Here is a 16,790-nt window from a genome sequence, read left to right as displayed (position 1 = left end):
TGGTGGTTTGTTCGTTCTCGTAATCTCCTACCTATGCTATTTTGGGCTTATCTTTTGTCCCCACATTCTGTCTTCTCAGCTTCACTGGTAGGAGGTGGGCACCTTCTGTCAAAGGGCTCTCCCAAATATCTCTTTCCCCTTCCATTTCTCCAAAGACTAGGTGTCTAAAGCCCTCCAATCCGTCCTCCTCTGGTTCTGCATCTATTTTGTCACAAGTCACAAATCTTAGTGATTCCATATCATACAGACATTGTAGAAACATTCTACTGTACCCTCCTTCAACTAATGTCCATGGGGTGAACATAACCCCTTTTATTTCCTGGAGTGCCCCTGTCATTTGTTCCTCGTTATCCATGAATGAAAGGTTTCTCATGAACTGTTCCTCCAAGGTACCCCAATTAGCTGTTTGTTGCCATAGCTCCTCTTGGATATACCAAGCCTGGGGGACAGTGCCGAGTGTATGTATAAATGCATGTACCCATCAATTCCTTGGTAGTCCCTGGCTCTCCTAGCTGGTCGTGCAGTCTTTGATGTGCTTCCCGCGACTTGAATCCACTGTGTATTTTCCCTCATCCCGTGGTTGATTTGTCTCTTGGGCAAACCTCTCCTTCATCGTTTGCTTAGTGCTCGTCCAGTCTTTTAAAGATTTGCAGTGCATCTTCCACCATCCTGCTGGCGTTTCCATAAGTTCGATGTCGAGAAAGGAAATAGTTTTATCTTTTTCTATTTCCTGGTCCACCCTGTCTAAATAACGGTCCACCGGCTCAAGGCCATAGTACTTCGGGTAATCATCTACTCCCATGTCTCCCCAGTTTACTTGGCTTATCATTGCACATTATATAGTGGTAATTTCGTATCCACCCTACTGCCATGCATCCCATGCATCTTCTGAATGAGTCTTCAAGCTTTGAATGCTTCTCCAGCTAACTTATCCTCCGACTGTAGGATTTATATAGTCCCCCATTTTCCCTGCTGTGAGTGTATATAGTTGGTCTAACATCCCTGGTTCATCCCTATCATCTGTTGGCTCTATAAACCTAGGTCCTTGGTAGGGGTCTAATGGCTGGATCACCCTTAGCCCATCTGCTTCAAAAATCATTAGCTCCTTCTTCAAATCTATGACAGTGTAGTTCTCATATGCCCAGTCAATGCCCAAGAGTGCCGGATACAGGTCTTTATCCCCCATAATGTTAATTACTTCAAACTCGGTGTGTGTTTTCACCCCTGCCACATCAACCTCTACATTTTCCAATCTCCTGATGGGCAGTATGCAATACTGATTAACCATTCTTAATTGAATTGGTGAGTACTTCAGCTGTGGCTTCCCTATTGTCTCCCAAGTCTTCCTGGGTAAGATGTTTACATTTGACCCTAAGTCTAGCATGGTTTCCCTTATTTGGAATCCTGCCACTTGCGCATTGATTCAGAACTCCTTTTTGCTCCTTTTCTTATTCCGTTTCACTCTCCTGGAAGCTTTCTTTGACAAGTTTTCATGCGGTTGTCCCACTCCCTCTCCTTCCATGGATACCGCGACCTTTAAGATTTTCTGCAATTCCTTCAACATGGCTTCATCCTCAACAATTTTCAAGAACAATTTAAACCACTCCCCAATCAGCTGGGTGTGATCGGGCATGTGGACTTGCAGTCTTTGATTGTCTCTATCTTTGGTCATCCTCTCAAACAACTTGGCTGCTTCCTGATAGTACTGTCTTTGGCGTTCGGGCTGATATGCCTTCTGTGGTGACGCCGCTTTGACGATCAAGGGGGGGTCCTCTGTGTAGCGGTCCTCCCCTGTCTTCTTCCCTCCTCAGGTGACTATATTGATATTGGTCGCGAGGAGGCCATCATTATTCCAAGGTTCAACATTCACTAAGTTGGCCCCGCGCTGCCCGGTTCTCTCTTCCAACTTCGCAATGAGCTCTGGGAAGTCCTCTGCCGCATGGGTGTTAATTCTGCATTGTGAACACCAAGGTCTCCTCGGGAGTGGGAATTATCTCATGACATGTCCTTCCCGGTCGCAGTTGTAATGCCTTAAGGGACCTATTCCTCTCGTCCTTCCTCCTCGTACATGTCCTCCTCACCCTCCTCGACTTGCTTTGTTGACCTTGAACGTGGATCTGTCTAGCCTTTCTACTAGAGCGTCCAGTGCTTGGCACTGATTGGTGTGACGAGTTGTGAATGCGCAAAACTCACAGTAGTTGTTATTGGGGACATTAGAGTATTTTTCGAGAATTGGGCACATCTGCGATAGGTGTCCATATTCCCTACAAATCTCGCAGAAATCTTGATTATTCCTTCCTAGGAAGGGTCCTTGCACTCCAATTGCTGCAACCCCTGCGGTGGGTGGGGCCCTTGATGACCCTGCCACCCCCCCAGGGTGATTAATTCCCCACAATTGTGGGCATTCCATCGCAACATGCCCCTCCACCATTCAATGGGTGCACCAAACATTAGGCCTGACTGGACGTACGGGCTGGAGATCCCTCAGCTTCTCAGTCAAGTTTGCGATCTGGCTCTGCAGGCCCATGATGGCTGGATCTTGCAAATTTGTGCCTCCCAGGTATTCATGGGGGTATCCCACCATAGCTTCTATACGGGATGCTTTCTCCAACGCATCCTGCAGGGTTCCTATCTTCTGTTGTGTCAACGGTGTTCTGGTCAAAGACAAGAGTGCCTTGATAAACCAGTCTTGCTAGTGATTTTGGTCCAGGGTGTAACTCAACTTGGCGATGGCATCCTTAAACCTTTGCATGAGCTCCCAAGCTATCTCACCCTCCCTCTGCTTAATTTCCCACAGCTCTGATAACCCCTATTGGTCTGTCTATGGTACCTTTAATTCCTACATGAATCCCCTCTTAATATCATCTATTGTGGGGTTCTGGTTCTGCTCTACCCACTTTATGAACCAACGTAGAGCCCTTTCTCTTAGTGTGGTCTAGAATTCCACCACCCGGACGTTATCCAGAGTCTGACGGGCCCTCCAAAGGGCTTTGCAGAGGTACCAGTGCTGCTACATATCCTCGTGCAAATTTCGGAGATCTAGTAAATGACCCCGCCATACTGCTCTGAGTATGGGCTAACAACACAAAACCTTTGCTTCCTGGCTATTGGGATCCTTGTAGTCCTAAGTTACTACTATGCTGGTTCTTGCATTATCTCCGATGTTGAAATGACCCTGTATCTCTCCCGCGCACTATATACTCGCGCTGCCCTGGCTAAGCTAATAACAAATTCCTCCAGATTTTGATAAGGTACCAGGGGAAGGTTGGGGAAAACGCCACTTATGTCTCAGGGTTGGTGTTGTTAAATTTTGACGGATGCTTCTTCCTCATCGAACAACCTCCTCATCACATCACCCACATTGTCTTCATCTCTTTCCTCATGTCGATATGGTTTCTGATCTTGCAATCCTCCTTTCGCAACCTGCAGGGAAGGTCCTCATTCAGTTCCCTGTTACGATCCTCCTTCCGCAACCTACAAGGAATGTCCTTCTTCATTTCCTCGGCTCCTACATCCCTCTTTCTAGCACTCAGGTTGCCTAGCACCTTCTTCTTCTTTCTCTTCAACTCGCGGTTTCCCATCACCACTCTTACTTGGTGGGGCCCCCTCCTTCTCTTCCCTAGACCCTGAGTTGCTCTCGCCTGCCACTTGTCCGCTAGTAGCTCTCTCCTCCGTGATCTAACATCCCTAACCCTCCTCAATCCTTCCACATCCATCCCCTCAGCAACATCCATATCCCTCAATAGGCAGCATTTCCCCCTCTAAGTCCTTCCCCCAGTATTGGGGTTTTACGCTTCCATCCCAGTAGTGGGTAAAGGCAACAGTCCTTCCTCTACCATAAACATCTTAATCCACATCGGGACGTCCCTTATCAACTCCCCTCTCAGTCTAGAGCTGAACACAACCTTCGCCTTTGAGAAATTCTGGTAGCTCTCTGCAACAAACTCGATTATGTACCCTTCCATCGTAGTCTTCACCCAAAAATTGACTGCTCTAGTCTGATCGTTATCTAGCTGTTGTAGCAGTACGATATCAGATGTATAGAAAACTGTCATCGATCCACCTAACTGACTCTGTCTCTTCAGCTCCCTCAACCAATTGTACAGGTCCTCGGGGAACTTGCATAAAAAATTTTCATACTGGTCATTGATACCATCGGCGTGTAAAATCCCTTCACTTACTTGGCTGATTGGTTGATTCCTGTGGGCAGCTCACTCTGCCACAAATTGATCTACTTTATGATTCCACCTATCTTTTATTTCTCTTTTAAATATCCTTGAAACCACAGTCTGAACCAGTTCTCGCAACTTCAGGTCCCGGCAACGGAACCATTTGTTTGCTCAAAAGAGTCATCCTGGGTTCAAGCGTAGGGGGGCCAACAATAGTCCACTGTAGTCTAGGACAACACCGACGTTTTCACCTTACCCCAAGGGGAAAGGAGTCTCACTCGAGGCGTGTCGCGACCAAAAGGGAGAAGGGTTCAACATGGAGTCAAGGAAGTATCAATAGGGTGCATTTGATCACATATATATAACCATTATACATAAAACATAAATAAAAACGTTCTTGAGACAATCTATGAATTAATGTCTACATGCAATTGATAAGCCATTCAAAATTTTAATAGACACATTAAGCATGAGGCCCAAATACATCAAAAGTTGCAGCCAACATCGGCTATGTCTTATATTAAACTTAACATGAAAGATTACAACATGATTCGACATTTTCCATAAACATTACAGAAAGTACCCAGCTCATTCCCGCGGGTTCAGATTGGTTCCACGACTAAGTCCCTCGGACCCCAGCACTTTGTCATTCAACCACCACAACTGGGTATCTCTTCGCCTGCTCTCGGCTCAACCGACTCCTTCTTCCACTAGCTAGTCCAACAACAACCTTCTTCCTTTTTGGTCTTCTCCTTTTAGATCCTTCTCTACTGCCCCAACTACCAGTTCTTGCTCGATTTTTCTCTCCCTTGGCTGCTTCCGCACCTTCCCGCCTCCTCGGCTGCCTTTTCCTTCCACTACCACCTTTCCGTAACTCCTCCACAACTGTCCATTCTGCCATCCAACTGTGCTTCCATCTGATTCTTTCCTTCCCTTCGGTCAGTCAAAATTGGTAAAAACCTTTCAAAATTAAATGAAGACCCCAACACATTGGAATATGGCCAATAACATAGTGGATATTGGAAAAAACATGTGGCTGACAAGTTGTTGTCGCTGTGACAAACACCCTCCAAAATTTGGTCTACACTTGAATTTTGGAGCCTACTGTGGATCTTGCGATCGTTCATTCCATATTCATTATATGGTCAATTGATACTTTGTTAAGTGTTTGAATCTTCTTCTCAAGATTGCAAGTGTAGAAGTCACCTGCTCACACATGCTCAGTCCACAACAACTTCATGAGCACATTATTTTATGCAAGCTTGAAAATGAAAATCATGAGTCTATCAAGATAGTGCCTGTGCAATGTTCAACCTATGTCTAAATTCAATGCATACTTTCATTGAAAGTTCCTCACTTTTTGTTGCATTTGTACTTCTATTTTGGCAAGTTTTTTAAAACTATTTCTTTTGCGCACCTTGGCATTCGTGAGTGTCACTTTCATGTTTATGCCTATCGATTTTTCTTGTTTTCACTTTTGTAAGTTTTAATTTCATGTTATCTTTTCTTTGACATGTGTTGCTTTCAATGACATTCACATTTTGCAAGTGTCATTTTCATTTTTCTCTTACTGTCACAAGTGTTGTCTTTTGGGCATGGGAAATGTCGCATTGGGCATGGGAAATGTCGCACATCATATAAGTGGAGTTAAGGTTTGTTTCAAGTAAATTTGGTGTTAATGAGTCCTATTTATCATATAGACATGTATTACACGCATTCCCAAAGTTTCATGCATTTTCACACAAATGTCGTCACTATCGTTATAAAGCATACCTTAAGTGTTGCACTTAGAGGAAGTTGTTGTATTGTCATTGCATTGAAGGGATCATGTTGTTCTTGTATTCTAAGTGATCATTTTTGTGTCTTCAACTATTATAAGTTTGTGATCATGTTTAGGTTTTTTTCTTATTCACTTTGATCTCACCGATCCCACACTTAGCCAAATTTGGAAAAGTCCCTGCCTGAGCAACTGGACTTCACTCAGCCTTCCCGAATTGTGCATTGCGTAGTCTCAACCCTAAAGCTCAGGCCTTGCCTCTTTGAACCACATAATGCATAGTTCCTGTCTCCTAGAACTGCACACTGTGCATCTCTAACCCTTGATCTTATGAATTGCATAGGTCAACCTCCTGATTAGCTCCTTCTGTGCACTGCACAGTCTCAAGCCTCAAGCTTTCATCCTAACTCCTTAAACTGCACAAGCCCTAGGCCTCTCTCTCTATAACAACATAGTGGGTAACCTCAAGCCTCAATCACACCTTCTTGAGTCCCTCAACTACATAGTCACCCTACCCTAGCCTTCCTGAATTGTGCACTACTCAGTATCAAACCCAAGTCCTGACCCTTGACCTCTGGAACTATGCACTGTGCAATCCCCGAGCCAGTCTCTCAGTCTAGCGCCTAGTTGCAACTCAATCAGTGACATTCATGAATCATGTTAGACTAGGAGTTTTTATATTGATGTCATCTCATCATGAGTGGTTTCTAGTTGCATGCATTGCACAATGTAATGACATGATTATGAAGAAGGATAGCATGCCAGAACTTACCCATGCAACTGTAAAGACAAGTTGATTATTGAATGGGAAGATGGAATGAAACCAAATCACCATAACAATTGAAGATAAATATCACAGTGGAGAAGCCCAACCTTCAAGCCTTATGGAGGACGAAGAACAAGGACATGCACCATATTTCAAGAAGACACAAAGATAACAACACAAATAATTGCTTGACAATGCCATATCATCCTTCAATCCATGTCATCAATTTCATGTCATGTCTTGTCAAAATGTTATATGAGTCATCATTTTCCAGATCATTTACGGATTATATAATTTTCATGTATGAGGAATGCAATTTAAAGTGGAAGGCCAAGAGTCATCTATAGAATGTGAAAAGTCATGAAGGAGTCAAAAGGTCATATGGAAGTCAAACAACCATGAGGGTAGTCCAAGAATCACAAGGGAGGTGAAGAGTCACCCCATTTATTACATATACACCCTCATAGCTCATGCAAATGAATTTTCACCATGGATCCTCCTAATATGCATTAGAGAGGAAGATAATTCCATTGGAGGAGAAAGTGGTTGCTCTTATGCTCCATTATTGGAGCTAGTGGTGTTCATTATACTAATGTATCTTCTAACTTTTTATTAATACTCGAAGATCATTGAGCCAACACACTTTCATGCATAAATGTTGTAATACTACTCTTTGAATGTTTGTGATATATGTTGTTTTCATCTGCACTAAAGAAATTAAACTATTTTGGTGGCTTTGGTGCTTATCTTGTTGAAGGTGTGTTGTATGTGTTCTAACAATCATTTCTTATATGTGAATTATTTTGTTAGTTGATCAATGATTCATTCATATAAATATGTTTGTGTGTATTTATTATATCAATACTATTACCCCTATTTAAAAGGCTCACTTTGATTTCCCCTCCGGTAGAAGAACCTTGATACATTCTGCAACTGAACATTCCACAAGGCATACTCACTTGTTCATCCAAAAGTACATGTACATTACTCTCTTGTGCTGACCATCATAGATAAGGAAAATCTCTAGTAACATATGGTAGTCGGGTCTTATTTCTGAAAGGGCTCCCACACCAAATGGTGTGAAGTATAACTAAGAATTTTCATGTGGATATCCCCTTGGTTGACGAATTTCCAGCTATGTCAACAAATGGCGCTAGAAGGAGGGCCAAATTACAGGCTATTCCCATTGAGTATGTTTTGAACCTCTTATCTTAAATGGATTTTCCCCAAATCATACTCTCGGGGTGTTTCATTAATAAATTCGATGGTAAAAATTCAATCCCTGATGGGTCCTTTTATAACTTGTCTCAATTGAAATTTGATGGTGAGGGTGAAATATCCATAGTTGAGAAAATCTATAATTTTCTCTATTTTTGTGAATTTTATGAAATCGAATATGAAGATGATGTTCTTATACTTTTCTTCCTCACCATCGAAGGTCAAGTTAATTGATGATGTCATACCTTGCCATCTTCTTCCATCCATTCATTTGATCGCCTCATCAAGGAGCTTCATTTAACATTCAAAAGGTATGATTACAGGGATGTCCTTAAAAGAATTAATCAACTAATAATGAAGCATAATGAATTAATTGAGGATTTTTCTAATTGATTCCTTCACCTTTGTTATGGATTTTCTAAAGAAGATATAGATTGGGATTTCTTTAAACAAAAGTTTGAGTGTTTAATTCATATCTCTTTACATAGTGAGTCTCAACCCTCTCATGATTCGACTCTCCTGACTTTTAAAATACATGAGACATCACTAATTTCAGAGGAGAAACCTACTATTCCTTTCATTCCTTGTCCTCCTCTTTTTTGTTGTTGATATGTCTCTTCAACCTTCGTCCACTTCCCACAATTTGGATCCAATGGAACAAACCTTGGAATGATTCATGGAGCCTAAGGGGAAGACTAATCCTTCCATTCCGCAAGAAGATATTAATGATCATAAATTCAGCATTGAATTTGGTTTGGATACCTACCATCCTCTATCACCTCCTTCTCACAATCCCTTTCCCCTTGATCTGTTGGATCAATCTCTTTCAAATCCAAGTGGTGAACAGATGCAAGTAAACCACATTTATAAGACAAAGGAGTAGGAATGTGGATATTCTTTCAATCTTCCTTCTCTCTTCAAAATCCTCCATGCAAGATAATACTCTTTCATTCTTGGATTATTTTCAATCTACTAATTTTGATAGTCAATCAAATGAAGTTAATTTTCTTAATAAATCTATAGTCTTGGGCAACAATCATTCTGATGATGATGGATTTGTTGATGATGTGATGATGAATTCCCAAGTGCCCTAATTCATCTTTTTGTTTCTCGAGAATATTTTGATTTGAAATACTTAGATCTATAATATGAATTGGTTAAAGAATATGTTTTATGGAAACTCCCTCTTCATCTCACTATCCCTTGTGTTTCGTTGTTTGTAATGTATCAACCTGCGATGAAGATACTCCATGCTCTTCAAGTTTTTCATTTGATGAGTTAACTTCTCATTTGACACAAGGTAGTGAGGTTATCCATGATGAGAAAGGAATCAATAAAATCATTGAGTATCCTTTCCATCCCTTGTCATCTCCTATTTTCCATGAGGACAACTCTTCAAACTAGTTTTCTCACGAAATTTCTCTGATTCATACATCTCTAGATTTGTGATTAGAAGAATCTCTTGAATTGAGTAATCTGGTTATTAAAGTTGTAAAATCCGATCGAATAAACGATAGAGATGGTTACCATCCAATTAGTAGTGGTATTATTGAAATCAATGGTAGTATTTATCCTTACACCGTGCATGATCTGGTTTAATCTCCAAAATGTCATTTTACAATCCTTGGAAGTTCCGGGACTTGTCAGGAAGTCTAGGCACTTCAACTTTAGTTGATGGTTATGTCAACATCTTGCGACTCTAGTAAGATCAATGAACTAAGTAATTTTTTTTTTTTCTTGCAAAATTATTTTGTTTGCATGGTTTCACTAGATGTAAATTCCTTCTTGAAAAATGCTTGGTACTTCAGATATAGTCTTTCAAACTTTCAAGATTTGGTTTCTAATAGGATTCAAGATTTTATTTTAGTTGATTCGTCTCCATGTAAGGATCTTGTACTTAACTCATATCTCTCATAAAAGCATGGAACTACGAAGTTGATCATTTCAAAAAGTATCTTTGGCCGAAAGAATCATGTTTATCAAATACTTTTCAGAATAGTCAGCTCTTGGTTTTTCTTGAATTTTATACTGCTAATATTTTTCTTCAACGCACCTAAAATACTCTTGAGTGCTAATGAATGCATGCTTTATTTGGTGAATCAAATTCTTGTTCACTCATTATATCCTGATTGGTTTCATGTGTTTTCTATACTGGCTTTCCTTTTCACTTCTTGCGATGATTATGATGCTAGTGCAGTGTGTAACTAGTTACAAGGACATGGTTTGTAACATTCATCACAAGAGGAAGATGATTCTATTATTCAGAGCATTTGAAAAAATGTTCAGAATGACCTATCCTTATTGTCTTATAATGGAGAATCTTATGCTTTAATCAACCCTTATGATCATAATCCTGGTCCTTATGACTGTCATTCAGCTTACCATTTTCTCGCCAACATATTTGATGACAATTGACCTACATCCTTTGATATTTATGGTTTATTATTTCCCTGTCTAGATACTTGTCAAGTAGTTGACACACTTCAACCCTCTTTGATGGTTATGTGAGGCCCTCACTGTCACACGGAATGAGTCGATCTTGTGGACAAGATATACCTTCCTAGAATCTAAAGAAGACCTAATGACAAGCAAACCAATCACAAACTATCTTTCTCTAAATATGCATTTATAAACAAAGGCAACCAAGTGTTTTAGGCCTACCTTGGGTCCAACGCAAGTTTGTGGAAGCCTCGCTCCTTCAATCCAAATGAGCTCCCTTGTCGCGAATCTGCAAACACAAACAAGCAAACAAATTAAATAGCACCTGAAAAGCCAATATCATAAAACATATTTAACATGAAAGTCAAGGAATTCATGAAACAAATGACATGAGACAATTTGTTGAGAAAAATGAATCTGATTGTATTAATTCAAATCAAAGAAGAACTTTACAACCTGTGCCTTGAAGCTGTACAAGCTCCTCCCAGGGTCTAGCAAGAAGTCTCCTCTACTTTGGCAAGTTTCACTCTCTCCCAATGAAGCCAAAAAAAGGAATGTGATCTCTCCTCTCAAGCTCAACTAGGAAGTCTTAATTTCACCAGTATTTACCCTAAAAAATGTTCAGATTCTAACCTCCCTAGCAACCAGCCCAATGCCTGAATTTATAGTGCAATGGAGGGAAGTTACTAGGTCCTCCTTCAAAGGGATAAAGCTCTCCTTCAAAGGGATAGCTCCTCTCATCAAGGGATTAGCTCCTTCTCTTTTGGGATGCATGAACCACATAAGAGCGGCCAATCCACGTCAAAATTCCTTCTAGAATCATCTAGAATTAACCCAAAGTGAGTTTTTTAGAATAAAATTGCGTCTTTTTGACTTTCACAGGGGTCCGCACCCACACCTTTAGGGACAAAGCGGGCAAGTCCGCAGTTTTTGTAAACAGAAGGTGCGGGACCACAGGCAACAGTGAGAGAAAGTGCGGAACCAGAGCTTTGTTGATTTTCAATGTCTTTCTCTCATTTTCAAAGCTTGACTTGAAGAGCTGAGGTCTGAGACTTGCTTAGGAGGACAGTACAAGTGATGATAGACCCATACTGACTGCAAATAATCATGGTGACGATATTTTTGTGTAACAGATTTCCCCCTAAAGTGCGAAGTCTGTAGTAAATGAGGAATTCATTTATCATTTAGGAAGAGTGAAATACTTTATCATTTCGAGGATCATCTTGTGGAGAGCCCGGTTGGAACCTGTAAAAACATTCAATGCAAGATATATATATGAGATCATATCATCGCTGAGGTAGGCATTCCCATACTCAGATCAAAACTGACTTAGAAAACTAACTATTGCTCTGATGCAGGAATGATCTTGTAATACATCACAAGTATAGACTCATGTGGACACAGTATGGACACAGCCATCTGTTTATGAATAGTCCATTATATAATGAATACAAAATTCCTCGCAGCCTGGATTGTGGAAACTAGATCCAGGGCCTTCATTTCTTTTTCCCGAAACAATACAATTCTATCCATGTGAATGAATGCGTTGAAGCCGAGCATGGTAGAAACCACTTGATTACCAGTCAATGATGTAAACTGTTAACAAGTGTGAGAGAAACCACCAGTGATGTCAATGGCTCTTGAAGTACCTAGTACAATCCATGAGATGCGAATATGTGTTGATGTTGAACATGTCACGGAATCCTTTGATCGAAGGTCAATGATGCAACCTGTCGTCAAAGGCGAGAAACCTGCCATTGAGGCATGCAGATCCCAAGGCATTGACGATTTCTAGATCATCTTTCTTGATAATGAGCTGAAGTCGATAGAAAGCGATCCGTCGCAGGGAAGCCCACAACACGAAATCATAGATAAAGTTGAAGAAATTTAGTTGCAAGGACTAACTCAGGGATGGTCAAGATGGATGACAGATATTTTGTAGATGAATGGCTTATTGGTAGTGACCTCTTGAACACATAACGACACAATAGATGGTTTGGTGACAATTGACCCAAAGTTAATACCCATAAACCGGCTGAAGACTTTCAATGTGGTTTGATCAACTGTTAGGCAAAGGATTTCCCAACCCAGGTGAATAAAAGTGTCGTGTTCAAGAGAGGTTACAAAGTATGACAAACATGCTCATTTTTCTCTCTTTTCCCCACCATTTCTGGCAAGTACCTCTTTATTTTTGACAAGCTTGAGGAGGATAACATTTGCTTGATTATAAGCTCATCCTTCGGATGAGTCCAACTTAGTTTAAATTCGAACCCTAAGCAGGAGTGCTTCGTTCCTGTTTTTAATTGAACAAGTCCTTTACTGTGAAATTTTAACGAGTCCAGTATAGGAGAAACTCGACGTTTTTCAATTTTAGAGAGTCTGAGAAAACTTAAGAAGACTCCAGGGTTGACCTTTTTCGTAAATTTGTGTCTCCCAAGCCCGAAAAAGTATAAAATAATACTTGAGAGAACAGCTTGATCTTTACGACCAAGGAGTACTTTTCGTAATTAGTGCCCCTGATCCAAAAAAGTAAAAAAGTGATCAATGACACGTCGTTTTATAACCAATATCGAATTTGAAACGACAAAAATCCGGCAATCTTTTCATGTTTTTACGTTCAGAAAAGAGCTGTAAGTGGACTGTCGTTTAGTTCCGTTTTAACGAGTTTAAAAGAAAAACTCGGCGATCTTTTCATGTTTTAGGAGTCAGAAAAGAGCTTAAAGGTGACTCTAAATGTTTTTTTTCGTCGAAAATGATAGATTTCGCCTGAATAATCCGTTATCCTGAACAAAAATGCAAACATTACTCATACCTGTTTGAAATGGATAAAAATGTTGCAAAAATACCTTTTCAAAGTGAAAACATAAACAAATTTGCAATTTATTTACTCAAAAAACTTATAAAAAGGGCTTTCGTCAATTCATTTTTACCGTTTGAGTTTTGGGTGAGAAAATAGTGCTTTTGTTCAGAAAACTTCCCGTGAAGATTGCGGAAAATCCAACTGTCGGAATCAAACGCTGTCTTCTCCAGGTAATCCACATCATCCTACTCTTCATTTTTAACCATTTCATTTCTTATTTTAGGCTTTTACTTCATTTTTTGGAAGGTTTTTAGGCTTAAAACCCGCGCGCGGGGGCCCGCAGGTGTAACACTGGCAGCCCGCGGACCCCGACTTTTTATCAATGGGGAAAAAGTCAGGGGTCCGCACCTTCCATGTAGGCAATGTGCGGACCCACGCACTATCTCTGATACAGAGGGTACGGTCCCCGCAACAAGGGTTTTTAACCCAAAAATTCTCAAATTTGGCCCAAACAAATTAATTTCTAGCATTTTAATTTGTCTTTTTACTGGATGCAGAGAGTACATCGTGCTAGATTGGCGTGAACGAGAGCATGAGGATGTGGATCTAGCTGCGTTGAATCACCAACCTTCGATCGATGCATTGAAGGCCTGCGGCTTGTACAAATTCTGGGCCATACTTGGCATGAGGGCCCAGGTGGATTTCTTACAGTGGCTGGTTGACAGATGGAGCATACAGGACCAGTGCTTCTTCATTGGTGGCCACCAGCTCGAAATCGAGCCGGCAGACATATATTTCTTGACTGGTTTGCCTAAGAGAGGCGAAGACTTGACTCTATTCGGGACTAGGCCAGGTGGCCAGTCTGTCGATAGCCTCTGTCTAGAGTTCTGCAACAGCCAGGCTAGAAACAAAAGGATAGACATAAAAACCATATCCATTCCTAAACTCATGGTGATCGCGTTTACTGTCACCATACTTTTTCTGGAGTGCCGCATTACATATTGCCACCGGATCCCAGATGCGGATGACAGTTGACTGCTTTCGAGGTACCATCTTCAACTGGTGCGATGCTGTGTTGGCCAATGTAAAAGGCTAACTGACCAGAGCCAAGAACGGACAACTAAAGACCTTTGGCTATGGGGCTTTGGTTGTGAGCTTTGGTCTAGAGAGGGTTCCCATGTTGATCTCGCAACACCTTACTGTTGGAGGTGGGCTTCCTCGAGAGCCCAAAATGATGCGATGGGTCACAGTTATGGCCCGTCATCCGGATGAGGGGACAGAGGTTGTTCGATTCAAACCTGAGTATTTCCAATGGTTGGAAAACTAGGTTTTTTCTATTCAGGATTTCCCTTACGCTGGGGTAGATTTTCGTGGTGACCCAGACATGGCTCTTCCACCAGGAGAGCAATGGGATGACTCAGGTAAAATCATTTTCAACATTTTCCTATATAATTTTTTTTATTTTATTATTATTTCTCTATCGTCCCAAAACTGATAGTAAAAGTTTTAAATGCAGATGTCGGTCCATAGCGACCAACCGCTCTCCGGCCTTACGAGAGGAAACAACCAGTTGCAGCCGCGCCAGCCCCACAGGATGAATCAAAAGAGGTTTTGGCCGAGTTGGATAGTCATCTAGAGCACTTGATAGGAGATATTCCGGAGACCACCATAGATGACATTCCTCATCGACTTCAGCGCTATGTGATTGGGGTCCCAGGACCTTTTAGGAGGTTCCTTTACAAGGTGGCCCGTGCAGTGGTTTCTTATCAAGATCATCACCAGTGATAGGATGATCGCCTATTGTGGGCACATATGACATTTTTGCTTTTTGTTTTTATCATTTTTGCCGATCATAAGGTGTTTTTCAACCTATGATCGAGGACGATGTATTTTTTGACACACTCCTATATATATATATATATATATATATATATCACTATTACCGGCTTATCTTGTAAATCATGTTATGGAATGGCTTTAAATTTACATGTATGATTATTGCAGATGTCTACTTAACATTCGAGAAGCAATTGCATCTGCTAATGTATTTAAAGATCTTGGAATATGCTGATATTCAATATAGTCAAATTCACGTTCCAAGAGACGCACTCTCAAAAATAATCTCAATAACACTGGATTTCTAATGGCATACACTCTATTAAGTTGTAATACAACGAGTTCAGAATCTAACCTCACTATCAAACTCTGAATCCCAAATGAAATAGATTCAGATAATAACTCAATCACTGCACTATACTCGGCAATGTTGTTCGTTGTTTGACCGAGGCTTACCCCATGCATAGATACCAACTCGTAAGAGGGCGAATAGATAACCCAAGCTGCGGAAGAAATGTTCCGTGTATTACGACAAGCACCATCAGCGAAACCAATGTATGTTTGGAGAGGCATCGACATCTGCAATATCAAGAGTAAAACTAAGATAAGCAGGAATAATGACGAAAAAAACTCTCTCTAAGCTAAGCACACTGTTTAAACTAAAACACACTAGTTAGAAAGAAAAAACTATCCTAACTAAAAATCTCCATACCCATTCTTTAAGCATAATACCTCTTCAGGTAAATACCATTTCTGGGTTTACCTAAAGAGTCCCCGTCAAAGTCTACCAATTCATAGGCCCCTTTTGCTAGCTTTCGCTTGACAACATAGGGACCATGCCACATAGGAACGAATTTTCTAGCGCATAATTTATAATTAGCTTGATCGTAAACTAAGACTAGATCTCCTTCCGAAAAATTTCGAGGGGTCACATTTCGATCATACTGAGCTTTCATACGTTTTGCGTGAGTCTCGATCGCCAATGCAACATCACGTCGATTCTCATCTAATTGAGCCAAGTATAACAAATGTTGTTCCTCTTCGGAAGTGGCTGGAAGTAACTCGATGGCCATTTGCAATGATGGGATTTCGCATTCAATGGGTAACACAGCTTCCAGACCATAAACTAGTTGGAAAGGAGTGAACCCTGTTGATGTTTTTACTGAGGTTCGATACGCCCAAAGCGTTGAAAATAGCATGTTATGCCAATTCGACCGATGAATCCCTATGATTCGTCGGATCATTATGACTAAAACTTTGTTGATGGATTCAACCAGACCATTAGCTTGTGGATAATAAGGAGTTGAACTATTGTGACGCAAACCAAGCTGGCCTGTAAGTTCGGTCATCATAACGTTTCGAAAATGACGCCCATGATCAGTGATAATCATTTGTGGGACACCAAACCTAGCAATTATATGATTGAACACAAAAATTGCAGCTGTCTTGCCGTCTGCCTCAAATGTAGGCATCGCCTCGGCCCACTTGGTAAAATAATCTACCGCAAGGATGATATACGCATGCCCCCCGACCGAGTGAGGGTTACATGTAATAAAATCGATACCCCATTTTGCAAAAGGACCAACGGCAATTATAGGGTGGAGAGGAGCAGGTGGAGCGCGCATCTTTCGATCAAAAATTTGGCAGTTGTGGCATTTTCAGACCGCAGTAATACAATCTTTAAACAAAGACGGCCAGAAGTAGCCAGCGCGCAATATCTTTTGGGCTGTGGCATACCCAGACATATGACCGCCACACACTCCAGAGTGACAGTCATTTAGAACC

This window comes from Pinus tabuliformis, chromosome 4_2 (genome assembly GCF_031772625.1).
Source record: "Pinus tabuliformis cultivar Carrire ecotype Pingquan chromosome 4_2, CPIR1, whole genome shotgun sequence".
In the NCBI taxonomy this organism is placed as follows: Eukaryota; Viridiplantae; Streptophyta; class Pinopsida; order Pinales; family Pinaceae; genus Pinus; species Pinus tabuliformis.
The sequence above is the reverse complement of the archived record's forward strand: the minus strand, read 5'-3'. Positions refer to the sequence as shown.